This window comes from Hypanus sabinus, chromosome 3, assembly GCF_030144855.1.
Source record: "Hypanus sabinus isolate sHypSab1 chromosome 3, sHypSab1.hap1, whole genome shotgun sequence".
Taxonomy (NCBI): Eukaryota; Metazoa; Chordata; class Chondrichthyes; order Myliobatiformes; family Dasyatidae; genus Hypanus; species Hypanus sabinus.
The window spans coordinates 45,040,046-45,065,280 of NC_082708.1; the positions used below are offsets into that span (position 1 = coordinate 45,040,046).

Below are 25,235 nucleotides of genomic sequence, written 5' to 3' on the forward strand. Positions count from 1 at the left end.
ATAACAGACATTAAAACTCTACACAACAGTCAGATAAAACTTTTAAGCATATACTTTCATCAACAAAAACAGAAATCAGTACTTCATACAAACATATGCCTTTCTGATAAAAAGTATTCACCACTAAACATAAATTAGACTGCAGCCCAGAAAAATGAAGACATTATCACTATTGAAGGAAAAGTAACCAATGGAAGAGCATGACTCTTCATGGGAGACATCCCCCTGATCTGAGCAGACTAGATGTTGACAAGGAATTGTTGAATGCCTGGCTCAGAGTTGGAGACCTCTTCCCAGAAACAGAAGGGTTCTCTGTGGAAATACACAACCAGGTGGTTAACACAAAAAATTTTCAAAACTACATAATAAAAGATGATAAATGTTAAAAATGCCAAGAAAAACCAGAAGCAATCCCATACATTACAGAATCCTGTAGCAGTTTAACTCAATCTGATTACTTACACAGGCACAATCAAGTAGCAAACATTATTCATCAAAATCTTGCTTTAAAGTAGAAACCCATGAATGAAATCATACCTTACTGTAAATACAAGCCTGATCCAGTTATAGAGTCAGAATACCACAAATTATATTTATTATTACAGATAGGACAATCCTTAATAGCTGTCCAGATAGAATAATAGAGGAAATCAAGCAAGAACAACTTATTTAATAGATGTGGCCATGTCAAGCACACATAACTTTCAGGAATCAGTAAGTGAAAACACTAGAAATATGCTGAATTAGAAGGGGAAACTGAAAGACTTTGGAACATGGACAAGGTATATATTGTCCCAATAGTGATATCTAAACTAGTGTCATCCCAAAGAATAGAATTCAATAATTAAGGTTGCTCAGTAATATCTATGTAAATCTTCAGAATTTTTTTTACACTAAACACCACTCGAATAGTCTGAAAGCTCCTAGCAGTTGACAAATAAGCAGACTTAGCTATGTCCATCCCTCAGGTTTTACCAGCTTGAGCTGAGAAAAATAAAAAATAGCAATCAAGTGGCACACATCATTCATCAAAATCTTGCTTTAAAATACAAACTCATAAGAAAGCCACAGCTTACTACAAGTACAAACCTGATCCATTTTTAGGGTCAGAGTCCCACAAACTATATTCCAACCAATCTGTTATTACAGATAGAACATTCCATAATAACCACCCAGATAAAATAATACAGGATAAGTAAGCAAGAAGAACTTACTTAATAGACAGTTCTATTCCAAACACATGTAATATACTGAAATCATTAAGTAAAAAAGAACAGAAGCATGCTGAATTAAAAGAAGAAATTGAAAGACTACGGAACATGAACAGGGTATACATTGTCCCAACAGTAATTTCTACAAACAGGTACCCTTCCAAAGTCACTACATAATAAAAATAAACAATTAGGCCTCCACAGCAACATTTATGTAAATATTCACAAAGCCACCACTAGAGTAGTCCTAGCACTTGAGATCAGTGTCCTTGGTTATTCCTGTACCTCAGGTTTTACCAGATTGAGTGGAGAAAAAATATTTCAAAAATAATCAGAGGAGATGGTACCAGCTGGCTACTTGCCCCAGCTCATCGGTGAAACAGGTAAATTCTTCCTATTCTAATGTCTCTGTTTTCCTTTCCAGGGGTCTTGTTGGGATCTTTGAATTACAGTGATACTCAAAACTGTGCTTCTGCATGACAGTGCGTTTCCAGTCATCCACATTTCGGTTCATCCAGATTTGGCCTGAAGTCATGTGACTTCAGGGCCTGCACAGCCGTGTGGACACGAATTCTCGCCAGTGTTGCATTCTGAAGCAAAGCAGGAGCCGGACTATCGAAGACAGTGTGAGTGGCTGTCAGGGGCCTCTGCACTTGGCACTCGATATGCTAATTCTTGAGTTGAAGAGTTCGAAATAAAAAGTAATGCTTCAAACTGACAGTAACATCAAAATAGCGACTGTTGTCTCCCCTGTCACTGTGAAAGAAGCAATACCTGTCTCTCCCTTGTTAATGGGAGTGAGAGAGGCTGTGGGATGTCAAAAATGTTGGAGTGAAAGCTAGTTTTTGATGTACTGTTGATGTCTCTCTTTGGGGGCTAGGCTGTTGCTGGCATGGTGGGTGGTAGGGAAGTTGATGCTTTCTGCTAGAATAAGTGGATGGAAGGCAGGGGGCTTTGGAGTTCTTGCACCTTTTTTTCTGTCATTCATTCTTCAGGGTTTTTTATTCTGCTTTGAGGATGTCTGCGGAGAGTAAGAATTTCAGATTGTATATTAGATACAGTACGTTATCTGATATTAAATTAAACTTTTGAACTGTTGATAAACATTAAGCTGAGAAAAAATAAAAATATTACAATTAAAAGAGGAAGTTGAAAGCCTATGGAACATAATCAGGATATACAGAGCCCCAGGTGTAATATATACAAGTGGTATCATCCCAAAGTCACTACACAATAGCATTAAACTCTTAGGGCTTCACTGCAATATTTATATAAATCTCCAGAAAGCCACAATGCTAAACACTGATAGTATAGTCCAAAAGTCCCTAGAAATTGAGAAATGTGTGTGCTTGGCTATGTCCGTACCTCCGGTTTTACCAGCCTGAGCTGAGAAAATTATTATTATTATTTTTGTTGTTGTCATTGTTATTATTATATATTTAAAATTCTGAACCCTGAACTTTTACTTCAGTATTATATCATTCATGTAAATCTCAAGAAAGCAAGCATTTAAGAGTTGCCTGTAGTAATTCTGCTCTGACTATCATCAGTGGGTGGAATGAGTAGGCAAAATTGTAAATATTTTGTTTAATCTAGCTCTGCACCATGCAAGACATAGTACAACAAAGACGTTTCAAGTGAAATGGAGCCTGCAAATTGACTGAAAGATGCTTTTGGTATGAGTGCACTGGTTGATAACTGTAACAAAAACCCTTTTGTGGAATTACAACGCGCAAGGTGAATCAACTTGGAGAAAATCCCCAACCATAGATCTCCTGTTAAATGCAGGTGGAATTTCCATAGGCATCCAGAGTCAGAATCCGGTTTACTATCACTGACATATGCAATGAAACTTATTTGTTTTCTAGCAGCAGCGCAGTACAAAGACGTAAAAATTACTATAAGTTACAAAAAAGTGCAAAAAAAGGAATAGCAAGGTAGTGTCAATGTGAACATGATCAGAAATCTGATTGCAGAGGGGAAGAAGCTCTTCATAAAATGTTGAGAGAGGATATTTAGGCTCCTGTACATCCTCCTCAATTGTAAAAAATTGGAGTGGATGTATAGGTGTCACAAGTGCAGAGCAAGGGTGGACTCAAATGAAGGACACAAACATGTTTTGTAAGGTTAACTAAATAGAATTTATTAATAATTCCAAGGAAAACCATGATACAAGGATAGAACAGAGAGCAAAGCGGAAGTGGGAATAAGTGTAATGGACTAGGAACAGGACTAGGTGTGTCAAGAAAGCAAGGGAAGAGGGGAAGAAACAATGCTGGACAAGACACAGGCCCTGGATGAAACTAGAATACAGGGCCTGGACTAGGACTAGACTAGGAAAGTGGGACCTAGACGAGGAACTAGGAACTTAGAACCTGGACAGGGACTCCGAGCCAGAGACTAGACAGGGACCTGGGACCTGGGTCTTGACTCGGGCTTGGACTCCGGACCTAAGCGAGGACAAGATGTGGCAAGGCAACAGGACTGGACGAGGAACTCCTGCACAGGACGAGAACACAAAGCTTTGATTTGGACTCGGACTTGGAACCGGAACCTGGAACTCAGGCCCCAGACATGGTACTTGAACCTCGGAGCTTGGACTTGATACTCGAGCCTTGGACATTAGACTTGATACTTGAACACGAAGCGACAGTTCTCAACTCAGGGTAGCGGCAGATGGCCAGACCTACCCTGCGGAGGAGAGAACAAGAAACCCTGAGCCAGGGCTCCTCCTTGGACACAAGATGGAGTCGGGACTGTTTTTGACACAGAGTCAGGACCTTTCTAGGGCACAGGGCCAGGATCCCTTTTTGACACTGGACATGGAGACGGAGACCACACAACGATAGACAGGTCTTTAACTGGACACAAGTTTTCTCCAAGCAGAGGGAAACTTGACTCACCCCGGCAGGTTAACTTTGACGGACCCACTCTGACAAGGGAAGGCGGCTTGCTGGCACTTGCTTCAGGGAGAAACTTGGCTTGCTCTGGCAAGAAACATAGTTGGCTCCGGCAAGATGACTTTGGCTCGCACTAGCTTCGGTGACTTCATTAACACTGCATAACGCTCTCGCGCTGAATGGCTAAAAGCCAGAGACTTATAAATTGCCAGTTCAGTCAAGAGTAAATTGCCTTTAATCACCAAGCCCGAAGGACACGGGAAAACAGGGAATTAAAGGGAAACAAGGAGTCAACGGTCCCAATTGTAACACAAACAAAGGAAATTTAAAGGAAACCTGATCCAGACCATGACAATGGGAGCTTAAGGACTCACTCTCAACACTTGTGGCTACTAGAAAGGTTTAAACAAACCCGAGACAACTACCTGCCTGTTGAAGCACAAGATGCTTCAGTTAAAAAAAAGCACAGCAAGAACATTCAAGTTAAAAAAAAGGGCAGAAAATGGATAAATTCATGGATTTATAAATAGTGAGTATCAGGTAATAATAATCAAAAATAATAAAAAGGCAGAAATAGCTGGCTATATCAGAAAGATAAATGCATTCCATTGCACAAGAGATAACTAGAATATGCATACTGAATAAATTGAACTGTATTTTGAAGCAAATGAAATAGCCAATGAGAAGCAAGTGCCTATTTTGCTGAAAGCATTGCATTTAAAGGAATGTAGTTTGTTTAGAAGTTTGGCTGCTCCAACCAAACCAGCCGAAATGAGTTTTGCTGATATTGTGAAAGTAATGCAGGAACATCTAGATCTGAAACCATTGTTGATTGCAGAACACTTGAGTTTTCATAGGCAGAATCAAAAGGATTCAAAAAAGGGGCGTACATGGCTGAATTGAAGAGATCGTCTGAGTATTGTTAGTTCAGTGATGGGCCTAATGATGCTCAGAAAGATTGTTTAGTTTGTTGAACTTTACAAGAAAACATTCAAAAATGGCCTCTAACTGAAGCACAACTTACATTTAAAATAGCAGTTAAATTAGCTGCATCAATGGAAACAGCAGACAGAAATGCAAGTGAATTGTGGTCAGAAATAAAGATCAGCATAAACAAAACTGCAATGTCTAAACAGAAACTGGCCTGGATGAACAAACTGCGTTACCGTTGTGACAGGGGCTTTCATACACCAGACCAATGCAGGGTTAAAGGTGAAGTTGCAGAAAATGCAACAAAGTCCATAGGACACATACAAAGAGCATGTTGGGCAGACAAAAATAAATGGAAAAGATAAAATATAAAAAGTCAAGTTGCAGTTTCAAAAAGAGCACTAATCTGCATGCTGTTGATGAAAAGTCTGATAATGAAGAGACTGACACAGGGCTGGGTAGCCTTGAGATTTATAACATGAAAACACACAGGAGACAAGCAATATGGCTTAGACCAGAAGTGAATGGCAAATTAATTAAAATGGAATTGGTCCCTGGCTCAGCTGTTTCAGTCATTCCACAAAATGAGTTTGAATGGTATTTCAAAGATTCTGAAAGAAAGCCTGCAGATATCCAACTAACAATGTATATTGGAGAAAAGATAATTCCTGTAGGAATGACATTTGTAATGGTGTAGTACCACAACCAACAAAACACATTGGGCTTGCCCATGGTCAAAACAGGATTGCTAACATTGTGGGTTCATGATTGGTGAGACAACTACAACTTGATTGGAGATCCATCCACTATTTGCATACCACGTCTCCTGCAACAAAGTCAGGTCAACTCAAAAGTGAATTAAGTAAGGCACTGGATGATGCCACAACAGTGTTCAAGGTTGGCAATGGAAACCTCAGATATATCAAGGGTAAAATAGTGTTAAATGAAAATGCCATGCCAAAGTCTGTCTGGTGCCATCTAGCATCTGTGATAAAGTAGCCAGTGAGCTAGGTCACATGGAGACTGAAGGCATTCTTTCCAAGGTGGAGTGGAGCCCTTAGGGACTCCAGTGGTCCCAGTAGCAGACCCAGAAGAATGGATCTGTGGAGATTTTAAGGTCACCAGCAAACCAGTACTGAGAGTAGATCAATATCTCTACGTAGAATGGAGAATATCTTTGCAAACCTTTCTGAAGGAAAACAACTCAGTGAAATTAAGTTAACTGAGGACTACCTACCAATGAAGATGGAAGAAGAGTCCAAAGTGTTTCTCACCATAAACACACACAAAGGACTTTATTGCTATCATAAGCTTATTTTTGGAGCAGCATTTGGAGCTGCTCTCTGGCAGAAAGCTATGGATTAGGTGCTGCAAGGCTGCCCAGGGACTAGCTGTAGCCTGCAAGTCATCATTGTTGCCAGTAAAGATGACAAGATCAGAAAATTATGGGCTCAGAGCCCACACAACAGGTGTGAATTCTTTAACCCAAGCATCAGTTACTGTAGTCACACCATCAATGCACGAGGGTTATATATGTATGCTATAAAATTCAAGCAGTGGAAAATGCCCAAAGGCCAAAAGACATGTCACAGTTGCTGTCCTTTTTAGGATTTGTCAATTAGTATAACGGGTTCCTGCCAAACCTGGCTACTGTGCTTCAATCCTTGTTTTGCAGCTTTTGAGGGAATTATGCAGACCAAGAAGAGGTCTACTGTGTTATGTTTTGTAACTTCAAAACATAAAACTAATTGAAAGCAAAAATACAGGAGCCCAGAAGAACATGTTTTAGTTACGTTTTTACTTTAGCACCACGTATGACATGATGACGTGATGACGAATGCTGCTCACGTACTTCTACATATAACCCGGAATGAATTATTTAAGTAAACAAGAATGCTTAATCAAACAATATATTTACAGTATTACTCAAATATTACTGAAATATTAAATACACAATAAATTAGCAGAGCCTGTTTCAAGAAAAAGAAACAAATGAGGAGTAAAGGCTTTTAAGAGTAAAATATCAAAAATCCAAGGACAACTCTTTCCTATTAGGGTGAAGGATAAATCCAGCAAGTTTAGGGAAACTTGGCCCATGAGAAACATTGAAGGCCTTGTCAAGAAAAAGAAAGAAGCAAATGTCCATTTAAAGTGAGTAGAGGAAAGTTTAAGTGAGATGTCAGAGATAGCTTTATTACACAGAGAGTGATGGGTGCCTGGAGTGCCCTGCTGAGGAGGTTGGTAGAAGCTGATACATCAGGGATACCTTAAGAGCCTCTTAGATAGAATTGTAGATATAAAAAAAATTAAGATATGGGTTGTGTAGGAGGAAAAGGCTATATTGTTCATGAAATATCTTTATATAGCTTGGTACAATATCATGGGCCCAGAGACCATACCATACTGTAATTATGCATGTTCTACATTCTATTGGGTTTAGAAGGTTGGAGATGATTAAGTCCCTCAATGACTATAAAATGATAAAGAATATACGGTAGAGGGAAATAAGGAGGGCAAAGGGAGGGCATGAGATGGATCTGGCAGGTAAGGTGAAGGAAAATCCCAAGAAGTTCTATAGATATATTAAAAGTAAAATGGTGGCTAGGGAGAGAGTAGGTCCTTTTAGAGATCTGCAGGGTCAGCAATGTATTGAGACAAAAGGGATGATTGGATATTTTTCCTCATTGTTTACTGATGAGAAAATCATTGTTACTCGAGGGGAACAAGTGGAGATGTTTTCAAGAATGTTTGTATCACCCGGAAAAGTGTATTTGCAGCTTTACAGAGTATTAAGGCGGATAAATCACCAGTGCCTGACTTAGCATATCCTCACATTTGTGGGAGACTCAAGAAGAAATAACAGATGCTCTTGTGGAATTATTTGCTTCATCATTAGCCACTAGTGAAGTTCCTGAAGACTGGAAGGTGGCTAATGTTGTTCAAAGGGTAGCAAAGACAAGCCAGGGAACTACACGCTGGTCAGCCAGATATCATTGTTAAAAAAGATATTGGAGGGATAAGATCTATCATCATTTGGATAGACAGATTAGGAGTCAGCATGACTTTGAGTGTGACAGGTTGTGTTTGAAACATCTTATAGAGTTCATTGAGGACGTAACTAAAAAGGTAGATGAGGATAGGGCAGTGGTGTTGTCTAGCTGAACTTCTGTAAGGCCTTTGACAAGGTCACACATGTCAGGTCCCATGGAATCCAAGGAGAGTTGGTTGGGTGGATTCAAAATTGATTTAGCAATAGGAAGTAGAGGGTGGTTGTTGAATCTTGTATCTCAAAATGGAGACCAGTGACAAGTTATGTGTCACAGGCATCAGTTGGACACATTCACTATTTATGTAAATAATTTGGATGTGAAAACACAAGACTTGATCAGCAAGTTTCAGACACAAAATTAGGAGTGTTGTTGAAAGTGAAGAAGGTAATCAGAGATTTCAGTAGGATCTTAATCAGTTAGAAAAGTGAGCTGAGAAGTAGCAAATGGATTTCAAAACAATCAAGTGTGAAGCTATGTTTTTGGAAAGTCATGCCAGAGTAGAACTAAGACGATGAATAGGGAGTGTAATGAAACAGGAGGACCTAGCAATACAAGTGTGGAGACTTTCAAAAGGTAGACAAGGTGGTGAAAAAGGTATTTAACGCACTGGTCTTCATCAGTCTGAACTTTGAATATCGGAGTTGAGACATTGTGTTGTCAATGTATAAATTGTTTGTGAAGCCACATTTGGAATACTTTCCTCAGCTTGTTATAGGAAAGATGTGGTTAGACTGGAAAGAGTGTAGAAAAGATTTATGAGGGTATTGCCAAGACTAGGGAGCTTGAATTATACGAAGAGATTGCTCAGGCTAGGTCTTCTTTCCTTGCAATATAGGACAATGAAGGAGTATTGGAGTATTTAAAATCGTGAGGAGCATTTATAAGGTGGGCACTAATTGTCTTTTCCCCGGGATAGGGGACTCCGAAACTTGGAGACAAAGATTTAGGAGAAAGATTTAAAAGTGACCTGAGATTTAAAACTTACATACGGAGAGTGGTGAGTATATGGAATGAGCTGTCTGAGGAAGTAATTGATAGAGATACAATGGTAACATTTAAGAAGCAGTTAGGTGGGTATATAGAGAGAACATTGGAAGCAAGGAATTCTACAAAGATAGAGCATAGCAATTCTGACAACAAAGTTGATTACTGTGATTTTGCAAGGTGTTGTGTTGTTATCTGAAAGGAGAGTTATGGTAATGCAGATTAGAATGGAGCTTAGGGAAAGCTGTCAGGTGCTTTGCCATTTGGTAAGAATGTAATCAAGGAAACAAGAAGTTGGACTGGTGGAGAATGAACTCTTCTCCTGAGCCATGACCCCTAGTGGGGCATAGACTACTGATAGCATCTCAGCAGAGTCCTTTCTCCTGGGCCAGTCTTTCAATTGACCCCAGGTGTAGCCCATCTTCAAATATCCTTTCTCTCCCAGGAATGACGTCCTTGGAGCTTCTGTTGGTGCTTATGTAGCTCTGGGCTTTAATCGGCTGGGATTGCTAGCCCCATGCCTACCCTCCTTTCACAGCCAGGCTTGAGACAGTCCATAGTGAGGTTGTAGGAGGAATTAGGGGTGGTAAAAATAAGTGAAAATCATAGCATGAGTGCTCAGTCAAGAAGGAGCCTAACTCAATGGGCAATGAGTCGAGGGAGAAGAAATTTAGAGGAAGTCCACAAGCATCATGCAATTGCAAGAGGTATGTATGGAGGGACCAAAATACAGGGGATCGAGGAGGCAGCTGGAAGTAGAGAAGATGCTTCAGTTCCTGGCGGGATACTAAAGAAAGTAACAATTTTGACACAGAAAAGTGAAGTTTAACAGAACTTGATCACTGCAACTCGTTCTGATGCTGACTCACTAAGTCAGTTGTGATGGCAGAGATAAGCATCAGGATCAGAATCAGTTTTATTATCGCTAAAATATGTCAAGCAATGTGTTGTTTTGTGGCAGCAGTACAGTGCCAGACACAAAAAAAAAGTTATAATAAAAAATGTGGAAAAAACTAGTATTAGAAGAGAGCAAAATAGTGAGGTGATGTCCATGCATTCATGGTCTGTTCAGAAATCAGATGATAATTGCACTGAAGTGAGGGTTAGGGTTGATCATATCTCAACAAATGAGAGGCTAAAAGTTAAGTATCTGGCAATTGAAAATGCAGGGGCTGAATAACATTATAAACCCATTTTCACAGAGAGCAGGTGTTACACAGATGGTGCTTTTCACCATAAAGTGACTCAAGGAAGGGAGAAGAGATGGACCGTGGACAACTGGAAAAATATTCTAAAGAAATAAAGGAAATTGTGGAAGAAAATTTGGATAGCTATGCGACATTATGGGATGCCAGAGTTATTCCTGTCATTTCTGTAGTTCTACACAGAAATTTCTTTATTTAGGTGAAGCTTTTCAGTGACTTTTATCTCTTCATTAGGAAGGCAAAAGCCTTATTCCACAATGTGCTTAAGTGTGTTCTGTTAGTTCAGATTCAGTTTACTGTCATTTAGAAACCACAAATGCAATGCAGTTAAAAAATGAGACAACGTTCCTCCAGAATGATATCACAAAAGCATATGACAAAACAGACTACACCACAAAATCCACATAATGTTTGGCAATCCCCAATCCAGAGTCCGGAGAGGCTGCTGCGTATTAATATTGCACTACCATCTTAGCACGTTCCCCAGAAAGGAGCTCCAAACTCACCAGACAAAAACAAGGCCAAAAACTAAAGCTACAAGACCTGCACAAACCCACATAATTACAACATAGAGTTACAACAGTGCAAACAATAGCAGAATTGATTTAAAAAAAACAGATATGGGCACAGTAAAAATAGTCCAAAGATGTTAAAAGAATATAAGTTTGAAAGAAACCACCACACAATTTCCACAAGTCCTCAGGGTCCCGATAGACTCGTCATCCCACGCAGGCAGCAGAAGGGAATACCCCCGCTATGGACTTCCACGGCGCCGCCCAACTCAGCCTCGCAGACACAGCACACAGTGAAAGTGGCCCGAATGTAGTCCGTTGAACCTCCGAGCCTCCGAATATCCCCTCCAGCACAACTTCTCCGAGCATCATCCTCTGCCGAGCGTATTAAGATGCACCCACCAACAGCCACCAGCAACGCAACCCCGAGGACTGGGGGCCTGTTCTTCCCAGCAGAGACCCGGACCACACAGCAGCAGCAGCAACGAAGAAGGCCTTCCTGGAGATTTCCAGATGTTCCTCCGTGCTCCCACGTCCATTTTTCATCAGATTAGGATTGCGCACGGCACCCCGATTAACAAATCACAGATATCAGCTCCGGAGTGGTCGCTGCAAGTTGCGTTGCACCGCCATCTTGGCTCTCATCCAACCCCAGTTAGTCAGGAGTTTCCTCCATATTGCACAGAATATGTGACTTTCGACCTAACTAATCCCCATTGAAACCTCAATGAGCTACAGAAAGCAGAATTTCTTCATCTTATTCAGACTTCAATCACATTTTAACACAGTCACGTATTCAGTGGTTAGATTTGGTCTTGCCTAAGAAAACAACAAAATCTCATTTCAGTACTAAGTGCAACAAACTATTCTATATATGAGTTAGAAACCACACTTGTTAATTTTAATGGGCTAGCTTCGGTGATTGATGCTGCTCTTTAGATAGATAGCTAATGTTTTTTCTGTTTGGTAATTTCAGATATTTAAGCACTGTACTTTCTGAAGGATGTTTGTGACTGGTAAGAGCAGGTCTGGTACCAGCATATCTCATCAACCAATCAGCAACACATCATGGGCCAAGTACTGCATTGTTCAATGTTCTATGTTCATTGTCTAAGGAATGCATTCATAGACAGGTAGAGTATAAAACAGGAAGTATAAGTTCAAATTTAAAATACAATGCAGAGTAGAAGGAAAGAGAGATTGCATTGAAGAAAGAGGTAAAGACAGATGATGATAGGAAAAGTTAACTACGGGTAAAGCTCTCCCCACCACTGAGCACATCTACATAGAGCCCTGTCGCAGGAAAGCAACATCCATCATTATGAACCCCCACCATCCAGGGCATACCCTCTTCTCATCAGGAAGAAGGTACAGGAGCCTCAGGACCCACAGCGCCAGTTCAGAACAGTTATCATCCCACTACCATCAGGCTCTTGAACCAAAGGGGATAACTTCACTTCATTCGCCATCACCAAACGAGACTCACTTCCAAGGATGTATTATTATTGTTTTCTGTTAAGTTGTTGTATTTGCACATTGGTTGTTGCCTGTCTTGTTGGGTGAGGTCTTTCATTGATTCTATTGTGTTCCTTGTAGTCACTCTGTATGCGACAAGAAAATGAAGCTCAGGGTTGTATATGGTGACTTTAATAATAAATTTACTTTGAACTTTGAATTTTGAGGTTAAAATTTAGAATTTATAAGAAGTGTTGAATAATAATAATTAATAACTAAAGCAGCGAGACTCCATATTTGTTAAAGTAAATTTTCATTGTTTGAAAGAACTGGAAGTATAAATTGAAAATTGTTATATTGTTAAAATTTAAGTTTATGAGTGCAAACTTTTTTAGGGAAGTTTTATACTCACCAGACTCAAGTTCTTTCATGCTGAATCTTTCAACAACATAGTAATATGATGAAGCTTTGGAGAAATGTAAAATGAGACGACAATATCTTAAATTCTGCTTTGAACTTAAATGGAATGTTTTTATCTGATTTACATGGGGGTTGGGGGCAGTGCAAGGTTTGTGGAGATAGTAATGTATCTAATTGGTCAGTAAGCACTGATAACATTAGCCCTCATTCCAAAGCTATAAAATACGTTCAATCATTCGTTCTCTGTAAGTTTTGTTGTAAAGCTTTGTGGGATTGAATGATAATAATGTGCCTGTCTGATTGTTGTTACTCCAGAGGGAGTGTGCTCTTGTAGTAGCAGAGCTTACGTATAAATTTGTGAAATGGTACCAGTAAAAATGAGGGGATGGGGAGACAGCCTACTTATAATCACTGGAACAGCTTGCTTTATTAAACTCAGTTTTAATTTGTCCTAGAATTGAATTGTTTTTACTTTCACAAGTAGATCAGATTTGCAAAGCTTAAGTCAGCAAAATAAATCAACCTTGAAGTCTGAGAAGAGTGGACATTTTAAAATGATAGAGGATAAGGATATGAGCTTCGAAGACCCTATCTTCGAAAGATGGTTTGACTGGTTTGAGTAAGAAATACCCATTAACCAAACAAAACCTCACACTACTTTTGAAATGATATTTGGATAGAGATTTGTGTGGTTCCAGTTGCATTGGGTTATGAATTTGGTTTGTCACTATTCCTGTAAAGGTTGACTGATTTACCCATATTCATTATGTGCAGTTTGTGAGCATACTTGCGGTGCAGAGGACAATGTATGAATACATCAGCGGTTTCAGAAGTCTCACAAGGAGTAAAGCTATTTTTCAATTCAGTGAGTTTGAAGAGCTCTACTTTGTAGAAGTGATTAGCATCCCTCCACTCCTGCACACCTCTTAGGAAACACTTCATTTTTGTTTTGGTTAGCAAGGAGGCAATAACAGGAGATTATAGGACAAAACCTGTATATTAGTTACTGAATTTTTGGTGCATAATGAATGTAAATAAGCATCCTCTGAGTATCCAGAAATGAAGTGTGAGAGTACTTAGGTAGGGAATGGGATGTTTTGTTCAAAACTTGTCAAGTTTCTTATGTGTTGTTGCAATTGATTTTATCCAGATTTAATCAAGGACAAACACTCTGGACAAAGATTAACAATCCCTGTGGATGAATGTCTGGCTTGCAGATGCTGAAATGAAGACCAGTGATTTCTATGGTCAATAACTGATGTAAGTGGCCCTGTAGATGAGGGCTGGTGACCCCCCCCTCCCCCCCACCAATTCAGCAAATACCTCTGAGTCAGTGTGTCCCAGGACTTGTTATATGCAAGCATTAGCTGGTACAATACTGTGCAAAATTATTCAGCACATATATAGCAAGGGTGTCTAAGAATTTTGCATGGTACTATATTTGTCAACGTGGAGCAGAGAGCGAGTTTGTAAATCTGGCAGGAGCAAAGGAAGTTGGGAATGGTGAGGGGGATGCGCCAGCAGGAGTGGCATGGGGCAGGTAGCTGAGAAAGAGCTCAGTGGGGGAGGTGGTGCAGATGCAGTCACACCCAGCCCTGAGACACCAGGCAAGGCCATTTAATTCCAAACCATTCTCCGATGCTCCCTGCTCCCTCCCCTCTCCCTTCCCCTTTTCCCAACTATGATTCCCCTCACCCTGACCCCTTCCCAATTTTAGTCCTCAATAGAGACCCAGATCAGAATCAGGTTTATCATCACTCACATATGTCATGAAATTTGTTTATTTTTTGCAGCAGCAGCAGTACAGTGCAATACGTAAACTTACTACAGTATTCTGCAAAAGTTGTGGATACCCTAGCTATACTTATGTGCCAAAGACTTGCGCAAAGTGCTGTACATGTCTCCCAGATTTGAAAAATAGATTTGAAAATTTAACAAACAGAAGAGGATATGGCAAAATGGCTGATCTTATAAGGAAAAGAAGGCTTTTTGATGAAGCACCTGAAGATGGCTGGGTCAAAAACACAGGCCCAATGAACTCCTACAGCAGTGCACTGAACCATTTTAGGTGGAGATGGTCACTGTGGGAGGGTAGTGCAGGACAATAAGGCCAAGGTTTTCTTTCTTGAGTTTGGTCCAGTGTCATGATTTTCCATGTCTTTATCCCTGCCAATATCTAGGTCTCTGATGCCACCTCTGGTTGGACTCTCATGCAGCTAAACATTACTGATATGGAGAAGGAAAAGATATTGATTGAAAAGTGTGATTCCCTAAGTAAAATTATCTCAGGTTATCTGAGAACTCTCACAACTTTGGCACAAATCCCTGGATGTGAATGAGATCAAATTAGCAGGATTGAGACTGTGCTAGTTTCATCTTTTGTTAGGTCTCATTCCTGTCCCTAGTTTTGTTCTGCATTATTCATTGGTTTTCCTTATATTAAATCTTGTCCTTGTGGCTTAGCAAAACTGATTGATCTGCTGGGCCATTTTAAAGGGCCACAGAATCGATTGTACTGCAGTAGATATGGTGACACAGAGAGATACAATGAAGTAAGAACAGCAGATTTTTTCTACTAGAATTAATTAATATTCTGATACAGTTGGGACAGAGTTGTGGAAGATCATCAAATTGTTTTCAATAATCTAAGTACAATAGATCAGCCTGCAAAATGATTGTGCATTAAAACAAAATAATTTGAAGAAAATGTTTATACAAACTCTGAGCCTAGCAATGACCCAGGAGTTACTTTTTTCTCTTCTTATGGATTAGTTCGTTAATCTTAAAAAAACAGCACTACTTTACATCAAGTTCTCTAAATAATGGAATAAATCTGCTATTTTAACCTTATTTGAATAATAGGATTTAGCTTTAAAAAATCTAACTTAATAGCTAATTAAATATTAATAATTTCTGAATTATAACGTAGTAATTTATCTTAGGTGTAATTATCAAATATTCAGCCCATTACTTCATTTCCAAGCGGCATATATTGACAAAAAAAAACAATAACATCTATTCAGTATCTGTTTATTATAATCCTATAACATTTACGTTGTGGTAAATTAATCTAATTGCCGCTCTGCCAGAAACCTTTCCTGTGATTATTATTTTTTTTCCTCAAAGCACAATCATCTTGTTGCATTCTTTTACGTAATTCCATATTTATGAGATCTTTGGCTCAGTATGAAGCCCTCTTTCTTCAAACACAGCAGTCTCTTGTTTTCGTTCTTCCTCTTAGTGCCATTGTGCATTGTCAGCTAGTTTATGTAATGCCTTTCATCATTCAGAACCTGAAGGTGGCTATATGTCAGCTACTTTTCTGCCGGAATCATTCGAAACTTTTCTAAGGAGGAAGCAGTACCACCATCAAAGACTGTTGGATGAAAAGTAAAGACTGAACGTTAATTGCTGCTGAAAGAATTCCATGAGCTCTTGAATCTGCAAAATAAAGCTCTTTCTTAAAGAATGTTGAGATTCATAGCTCAAACGGGAAAATTCAACATCACCATTGGTTCAGCAGTAGTTTTATTCTCTCAGCCGGCATAATGGTTCTATTATAAACAAAGCTCTGTTGGCTAGAGCTCTGATATACTTAAAAATACAAAGTCCTCCTCATTAGAGAACTTTAGATTTAGCACTAATTAGGTGGAGATTTGCCAATGAAAAGTTCAAATTAAAGTCTACAGATTTCACAATGCAGTACTGGGCTTTTAACAAAAATCAGTTTATTGATTCATTTTCTTGCATTTATTCTTAACTGCTCCTGTGCACGTTTACTTCAACAGGAGATCAAGTATAAAATCCATACAATAACTGAAATAAGTATTCAAAGTTGAACGATATATTTCCTGAAACTAAAATGCTAAGAATAATTCCAGTGTACACCTCTAGTAACTGAAACAAATGGAAAACTGTTTTACCCCTTCCATCATATTACTTATTGATTAGTCTGAAATGAGCTTCATTTGATAATGAATTTGTTTCCCCATGGTCTACCTGTGTAGGTGGAGGCACAAACATGAGTTTTGTAGAAGAGTGTGTAGAATGTGAGAATCTGGACCCACAAATATATCCACACATCCACAACCAAGTGCACATCCTCCTGATAAAAAGTGGCATGCGCCACTTCAAAATCTGGAAAACTTAATTTCCCACACACACCCCTGTCTGCACATTGGTTGAAACAGTAAGCTCCAAAGATTGACTTCTGCACGCCGACTGTAACACAACTTGATCGAAACATTGGAAATGGATCACATTGCAAAATTGGATGTTTAAGATACGTAAGCAGAGCAACAAGCCTGAAATTTTAGCCAAAATTCCACATATCTGTATCTAACCATACTGCAACCCATTTTCACTGATACTGAAAAAGAGGCATCCTGTTTGTTAGTAAGCTGGCAGTCGTTAACTCCAGTGCAGTTTTAATTCTTCGCTGGAGCTTACCCTGGGGGAAGTTGTTGCACATAGTCACATTTGCCTCCGTTAATCATTACCAATTCCTATGTAAGCTCATCTTTATTACACTGCAACTATGCTGATACCTCTTAAAAGTATACAGTGGTGCTAGAAAGTTTGTGAACCCTGTTGAATTTTCTCTATTTCTGCATAAGTATGACCTAAAATGTGAACAGATCTTCATACAAGTCCTAAAACTATATAAAGAGAACCCAATTAAATAAAGAACACAAAAAAACATTATCCAATATTACATGTATTTGTTGGAAAAAGTATGTGAACCTTTGCTTTCAGTAACTGGTGTTTGTACAGCATTAACTTCAACCAAACATTTCCAGTAACTGTTTATCAATCCTGCACATCAACTTGAAGGAATTTTAGACTATTTCTCCTTACAAAACTGCTTCAACTCTGGGATGTCAATGGGCTTCCTTGTACAAACTGCTTTCTTCAGGTCCTTCCACAACATGTCTACAGGATTAAGGTCACGACTTTGATTCGACCATTCCAAAACACCAAGTTTCTTCTTTTTAAACCATTCTGTTGTTGATTTACACTTGTCTTTCAGACCACTGTCTTATTGCATTATTCAACTTCTATTAAGCTTCAGGTGATGAACTGCTACACTGACATTCTCCTGTAAAATGTATCAATACAATTTTGAGTTCATCATTCCCTCAATGATTGCAAGCTGTCCAGACCCTGAGGCAGCAAAGCAGCCCCAAACCATGAGATTCCTTCCACCATGCTTCACAGTTGGGACGAAGTTTTGGTGTTGGTGTGTAATGCCCTTTTTAGCCAAACATAGCAGTGTGCATTTCAGCCAAAAACTTGACCTTTTGTCTCAACTGTCCACAGACGTCATCCCAGAAGCAATATAGAACATACAGGTGGTCTTTTGCAAACTTGAGACATGCAGCAATGATTTTTTTTTTGGAGAGCAGTGACTTCCTCTGTAGTGTCCTTCCATGAACACCATTCTTGTTCAGTGTCTTTATTATAGTGGACACATGAACAGAGACTTTAGCAAGTTCTAGAGATTTCTGCAAGTCTTTTGCTGTTGGGTTCTTTTTCACCTCCTTCAGCATTGTACATTGTGCTCTTGGTGTGATTTTTGCAGGATGCCCACTCCTCAGGAGGGTAGCAACAGTACTGAGTTTCCTCCATTTGTAGACAATTTCTCTTACTGTGGACTGATGAACACTCAGGTCTTTAGAAATGCTTTTGTAGCTTTTTCCAGCTTTGTGCATCTCTACATTTCTTCTTCTAAGGTCCTCTGAAAGTTGTTTTGATTAAGGGATGGTGCACATAAACAGTTCCTCCCTGAGAAGAGCAGACTCTGTTAGTAACCTGAGTTAGTGTGTCTTTTTAATAGGGCAGATCACGTCTATGACCCACACCTCCAATCTCATCTCATTGATTGAAACACCTGACTCCAAATAGTTTTTATAGAAGGTGTTACCCCCGAGCTTCACATACTTTTTCCAACAAATGCGTGTAATATTGGATCGTTTTATCTCAATAAATAAATGAACAAGTATAATGTTTTGTGTTATTTATTTAATTGGGTTCTCTTTATCGAGTTCTAACTTACATGAAGATCTGATCACATTTTAGGTAATACAGCATTTATGCAGAAATAGAGAAAATTTACAGGGTTCACAAACTTCCTAGCACCACTGTATATTCTCGATTATAAAATTAACTTCTGAATTATTAAATTTTGCTAATTAACCAGTTTCATTCTTTGCTTCCAATTTAAACTATATCAACTACCTTTGTTAAGCCATCTAAATTTACATTCTCATATACTCTCACAACCTTTCTGAACCTTTCAATCCTGAAAAATTCTGAAACATTTTTGATAAATAACATCCCACCTAAAGTACATATTTCAGGCTGCTATAGAATCTGTCTTTTGGATGGCCTGGCCAATGATATACCACATCATTCAATCAAAGAGGCAGATCTCAGAAAATTACCAACGTCAACAATTCCAGCAGAGTAACATAATATAATGATCATAGATGTTCAAAAGCAAAAACCTCCTGTCATAACCTATACCTGTTTCTTATCCAAGACTTGGCCCAGGTTGAGACAGTTTCCTTTTCTGTGCACTGCAACAGGGTTAATAATTAGAGGGCTAAAGTAGTGTAAGAGAATTATCTCTGTGAATGAGCTAAGGATTCTGTATAATCTGTTTACAGTAATTTATAGGCTGCATCCAGAAGATTTTCTGTCAGTATTTTCAAAGACCAGTCTGACAACATGCTGGGAGTCATATTTAACATTGTGATAAAACACCAGTTACAACTAAATACAGCTTCTTCTAACTCCTAACTCCTTTAACTACATGCTTCAATCATGTCAAATTTACTCATAGCAAATTAATTCTGAGAACAGCTTCTCACTTATACGACACTGCTTCAAGAACTGTTCTTTGTTATAACTTAGTAGATCTTCTGTAATTTTACTCTGGTTCTGTTTTCTGTCTCTGAAGAACAGTGTAATGTGGACTCACAGAGCAGAATATAGCCCAATATCTTCAGAAGTGGAGACAAATTAAAGCAGTTGGTAACTGCAAAGATATTTTTCTCCTCCTGCTACCAGCAGAATTGTCAGTAATTCAGTCCCAGATTGTAGGTTTTTCTTGGACTTCCACTTGAACGTTATTGAGGGAAACAGGAGCATTTGATGCAAAGCAGTAAACTGAACTTCTCAGAGACTACTTCAGCAATTTAGGGAATCTGGGAGTTCACCCTGAGGTCATATAAAGGAGGAAGGCTAAGAATGCTGATGAATGAGAAATATCCAAGTGAAACCAGCAAGCAAGAACTGGTAGCTGTTGTCAGACACATGAGAGACAAGAAAAACTGTGTGCCTTTGAAAAATCTGAAGAAACAAATCCTAAACTGAATGACCTCAAACGTATTGAATCAGCTGTGGCATTACGGAGCTTTGGACATTGTGATTATTGACTGCAGAATCTGAAGGCAATTTGTTAATGCAGTGACAATAATCAATAGTGGGCAGGAGTCAATTTAGAGTAGATGAGGTCACTGGCTTGAAACTACATGAGCCATCATTTTCTGACTTGGCAGACTCCATAGCGATCCTGTCTGTACGAGCAGGAACACTTGCTGATCATTCGAACACAAGGGCTCCGTAACATGTCAAAAGTAACCAGCAGAATCAATGTTGCAGCTTGCCTGATTTCTGATCCATGGATTTACCCCATTGAACCATACCAGGCTCTCTTTGTATTCAAGGGATAATATTCTTTTTCCCAGGCACATCAATTTTTTTTTCATGCAAAGAATATAAAAGTAGAGAATAAACTTGTTAAAGAGAGAGTCTGATTTTCAATCTAATTAAATTATTGAGTAGGAAATTAATGAGATTCACAATATGCCAAGCAGCTTGGCCAATCCTATCTCCCCCTACATGCTGTACACAAGTTGACACCTGGATGTTGCTGAAAACAAATATAATCTATTTGCTTTGTTAGTCCAAGCCGTACACTCACAGAATGGAGAAGGGAAGTCTTCACATACTTAAAGTGAGCACTATAATATTGAAATAGAACATTGTAAAAACTTCTCTCTTTCATTATAGCTTCCTGTCTGATAGCACAGTGTTACCCTCACAACCATTGTGGAGTTACCAAGTGAACCCAGTCATTCCCAGCCTGAGTTTAAGGACCATTCTAGGCTGGTTTGCTGGCTTAAAATAGAATAATACATTCTAAACTATCATGTGAGAATATAATAACCTAATGTCATGTATATATTAAGTATTTCCAAAAAGTTCAGCTTATCTGTAAGTAAATTCCATGGTACATTCACGCCCTCATATGTGTAAATATTCATAGATAGAGGCAGAATAAGTGAAATCTATCAAAAAGAATAAAGATGGCCACCTAACTATGGTGATCTTGGCTTCTTGTAACAGTATTGTAATAGAGCGAACCCAAAAGCTCATTCCACTGCTCCTTCTGCATTGCCCTGCAACTTATTTTTCACCTAGTGTTTATTTAATTACCCTTTTTTAATTGTAATTAAATCTGTCTTTATCTCTAGCTGTTTATCCGCTCCAGAGTTTCATAGTCTCACCAAAGTTTGGTAATGAAAGTTGGGCTTAATTGAACTTGTTCTGACAAAGGGATTACTCCGAGTGCATGAACAGATTAGTTTCCAGCACCCATGATTCTGTAACTAAGGAGTGAGTTCAAATATCTTTAATGAAATATTCACACACTGTAAAGTCCCTAATGTGAAACCAAATATACTTCAGCAAATATCATATTTCATAAGAGAACTTTTAATAATTTGAAATATTCATATTCTAGCATTTTTCACAGCCAGTTTAATTCTCTCTATCCAGCCTCAGGCAAATTAACTTTATTAGCATATGATAAGATACGTTCTGCAAGTGTGCATGAAACTAAATTCTATTGTTAAAAGAAGTTAATTTGAACCATCTAAATGCATTGTATGTTATTAATATATATTAATTTATTGTGAAAAAAAGTAATCTTCTGCACCTCATCTGCTCATTGTCAATCAGATGGGGGTTAAGGTAAAATTGTACAGGACTTTCAATTTGTAGCAGAGAAATGGAGATGGATGAGTGCTTAGGGGCCCAAACTCTCACTGGTGCTGGTACTGTTACATTTGACAGGAGGATACTAAGTTCAAAAAGTTCACAGTACAAATAAGTCACCATGCACTGTACTAAAGTATTCGGCACATATATATAGCTAGTGTGCCTAAGACTGTTGTATAGTACTTACTGTATTTGTCAACCTGGAGCCGAGAGTGAGTTTGTAACTCTGGAAGGAGCAAAGGATGTTGGGAATAGTGAGAGTGGAGCACTGCAGAGAAGGAGTGCCAGGGACGGAGTGTGCCGCTGGTTCAGACACACTCAGCCAAGAGACATCAGGCGAGGTCATTTAATTCTAAACAATTAGTTTATTGATCATTACAGAATGCCTCTCTGGTGCTTCCCACTTCCTCCTTTCTCCCTTCCCCTTTTGCCAACCATGATTCCCCTCTCCTTGCCCCCTTCCCACTTCCAGTATAGAGACCCGTATGTTGGCGTTCACAGTGAACACAAACAAACACAATAGAATCAATGAAAAACTGCACACAACATTCAACCAATGTGCAAAAGGCAACAAACTGTGCAAATACAAGAGCAAAAAAACAAAACAATAATAATATAGGTGATAAATATCGAGAACATGTGTTCTAGAGTTCTAGAAAATGAATCCACAGCTTGTGGAATCAGTTTAGTGTTGGAGTAGGTGAAGTTATCCCCTCTGGTACAAGAGATCATTTACCCGTTGCTTTATATTTTTGCCACAGGCGTGTCCCAGGTGAGAGCTATTGATTTGAGATTCATCCTGCAAATAGGGTCTGTTCCTGGTATCAATTCATTTCACTTGTACCATGTCCTTTCTTCACCAGTGCCATTTGCAGCAAAGACATACAGAGGTACCTCATAAGTGAATATATCTGAATATTCATTGCAGGTTTCGATTTAAAGTTTTGTCCAAAGGCAGATTTATTTTGTTCCTGTACGTATTCCAAACTTGTATCTTAGACCATTGAAATGTATGCCACAGAAGTAGGTTCTTGATCCATTATACTGGAGGCCATTGAACCTATTAGAGGAGGTTATATTTAGAGGAGTATTATATTCAGAGAGTCATAAGGTCATAGAAAAGTACAGCACAGCAGGCCCTATGGCCCATCTAGTCCATGCCACACCATTAACTCTGCTTAGTCCCATCCATGTACCTATCTAAACTTCTCTTAAATGTTGAAATTGAGCTTCCATGCACCACAAGTACTGGCAAATCATTCTTCAATCTCAGACCTTCTGAGTGAAGATGTTTCTCCTCACGTTTCCCTTAAACTTTTCACCTTTCATCCTTAACTGATGACCTCCAGTTGTAGTCCCACCCAACTTCAGTGGAAAAAGCCTGCTTGCATTTACCCGATCTCTACCCCTCATAATTTTGTACACCTCTGTCAAATCTCTCCTCAATCTTTGATGTTCCAAGGAATAAAGACCTAGCCTATTAATCTTTCCTTATAGCTCAGGACCTCCAATCTCAGAAACATTCTTGTAAATTTTATCTGTAGTCTTTCAACCTTATTTACATCTTTCCTGTAGGTAGGTGACCAAACCTATACGTAATCCAAATTAGGCCTCACCAACATTTTATGCACCTTCAACATGACATCCCATTTTCTGTACTCAGGGCTGTGATTTATGAAGGCCAATATGCCAAAAGCTTTCTTGACAATCTTCACTGCCTGTGATGCCCTTTTCAATGAATTATGGACCTGTATTCCCAGATCCCTCTGTTTCACAGCACTCCTCAGTGCCCCATCGTTCACTGTGTAAGACCTACCCTGGTTGGTCCTACCTCTGAACAACTTCTTGCATTTGTCGCATTTTCTGCCCATTATTCCAATTGGTCTAGATCCCACTGCAAGCTCTGATAGTCTTCCTCGCTGTCCACTACACCCGCAATCTTGGTGCCATCCACAAATTTGCTGATCCAGTTAAACACATTATCATCCCGACTACTGACATATAACAATGGACCCAGCACCGATCCCTACGGCACTCCACTAGTCACAGGCCACCAGTCAGAGAAGCAACCATCTGCTACCATTCTCTGGCTTCTCTGACAAAGCCGATTTAGTACCTCATTGCCAAGCTGAATGCCAATGCCAAGTCATAATGAAGCTTCTTGACCAGCCTCCCATACAGGACCTGGTCAAGTGCCAATACAGGCAACATCACTGCCTGCCTTCATCAACTTTCCTTGTAACCTCCTCTAAAAACTTGATAGAATTGTTTAGACATGACCTAACACTCACAAAGCCACACTGACTATCACTAACCAGTCCCTGTCTATCCAAATACTCATATATCTGATCCCTTAGAATAACTTCCAGTAACATTCCCACTGCTGATGCCAGGCTCACTTCCTGGTTTATTTTTAGATCCTTTCTTAAACAGTGGAACACCATTTGCTATCCTCCAATCCCCCAGTACCTCAGCTATCACTAAGGATGATCTGCTTGGACCCCAGCAATTTCAGGACAGTACCCAAGGGATTTATCCCAAGTACCTGGGGATTTATCCACCCTAATTTTCCCCCAGGGAGTAAACACCTCTTCCTCTGTAATCTGTATTGGGTCCATGACCTTGCTTCACTTTCATAGACTCTGGGTCCACCTCCCAAGTAAACACAGTTGCAAAAAATCCATTTAAGGTTTCTCCCCCCCCCCCCCCCCACCCCAACCCACTCCATCTCTTTTAGCTCCATGCATTGATTATCATTCTGATCTTCCAACTTCGTCCTTTGCAGTCCTCTCGCTTGTAACATTTTCCCTCACCTTATTTGCTAGGGCAATCTCTCGCCTTCTTTCAGCTCTGCTGATTTCTTTCTTCATCATTCCAGGCACCCTTAACCAGGGCATCAAAATCTAAACTGGATATCTTCACCTTTTATTCTGACAGGCAAATACAAGCTCTGTACGCTGAAGAATTTCACTTCTGAAGGCCTCACACTTACCTAGTAGTTTGCCAGAAAACAGCTTTTTCCAACCCACACTTGCCAGATTCTTTCTGATACCTTCAAAACTGGTCTTTCTGCAATTTAGAATCTGAACCCACGAACCAGACCTATCCTTTTGGATACTGTATTTACTTTGAAACTAATGGTATTACAATCACTAGATGCAGACTGTTCCCCTGCACAATCTTCTGTCACCTGCCCTGTCTCATTCTATGATTGCAGATGAAGTATCACACACTATCTCATTGGGACTTAAACATACTGATTAAGGAAATTTTCCTGAACACATTTGACAAACTCTATCCCATCAAATTCATTTACAATATGGGAGTTCCAGTCAATATGTGAGAAGTTAAAATCACCTACTATTACAACCTTATGTATCCTTCAACAGCCTGTGATTTCTCTGCAAATTTGTTGCTCTAAGTCCATTGGACTGTTGGCTGGTCTATAATATAGCCACATTAACATGGTTATATCTTTCTTATTTCTCAGTTCCACCCATAA

General features: G+C 39.2%; 1 long non-coding RNA gene across 1 annotated transcript; it reads right to left on the minus strand.

Annotated features, from left to right (window-relative positions):
- Nucleotides 1-1,767: 1,767 nt before the first annotated feature.
- Nucleotides 1,768-12,740, minus strand: LOC132390751 (uncharacterized). The gene is made up of 3 exons (XR_009510998.1): nt 12,660-12,740; nt 12,279-12,393; nt 1,768-2,232 (listed from the first exon to the last, which is right to left on the minus strand). It is a non-coding gene; the product is annotated as an uncharacterized LOC132390751 (long non-coding RNA).
- Nucleotides 12,741-25,235: the final 12,495 nt, after the last annotated feature.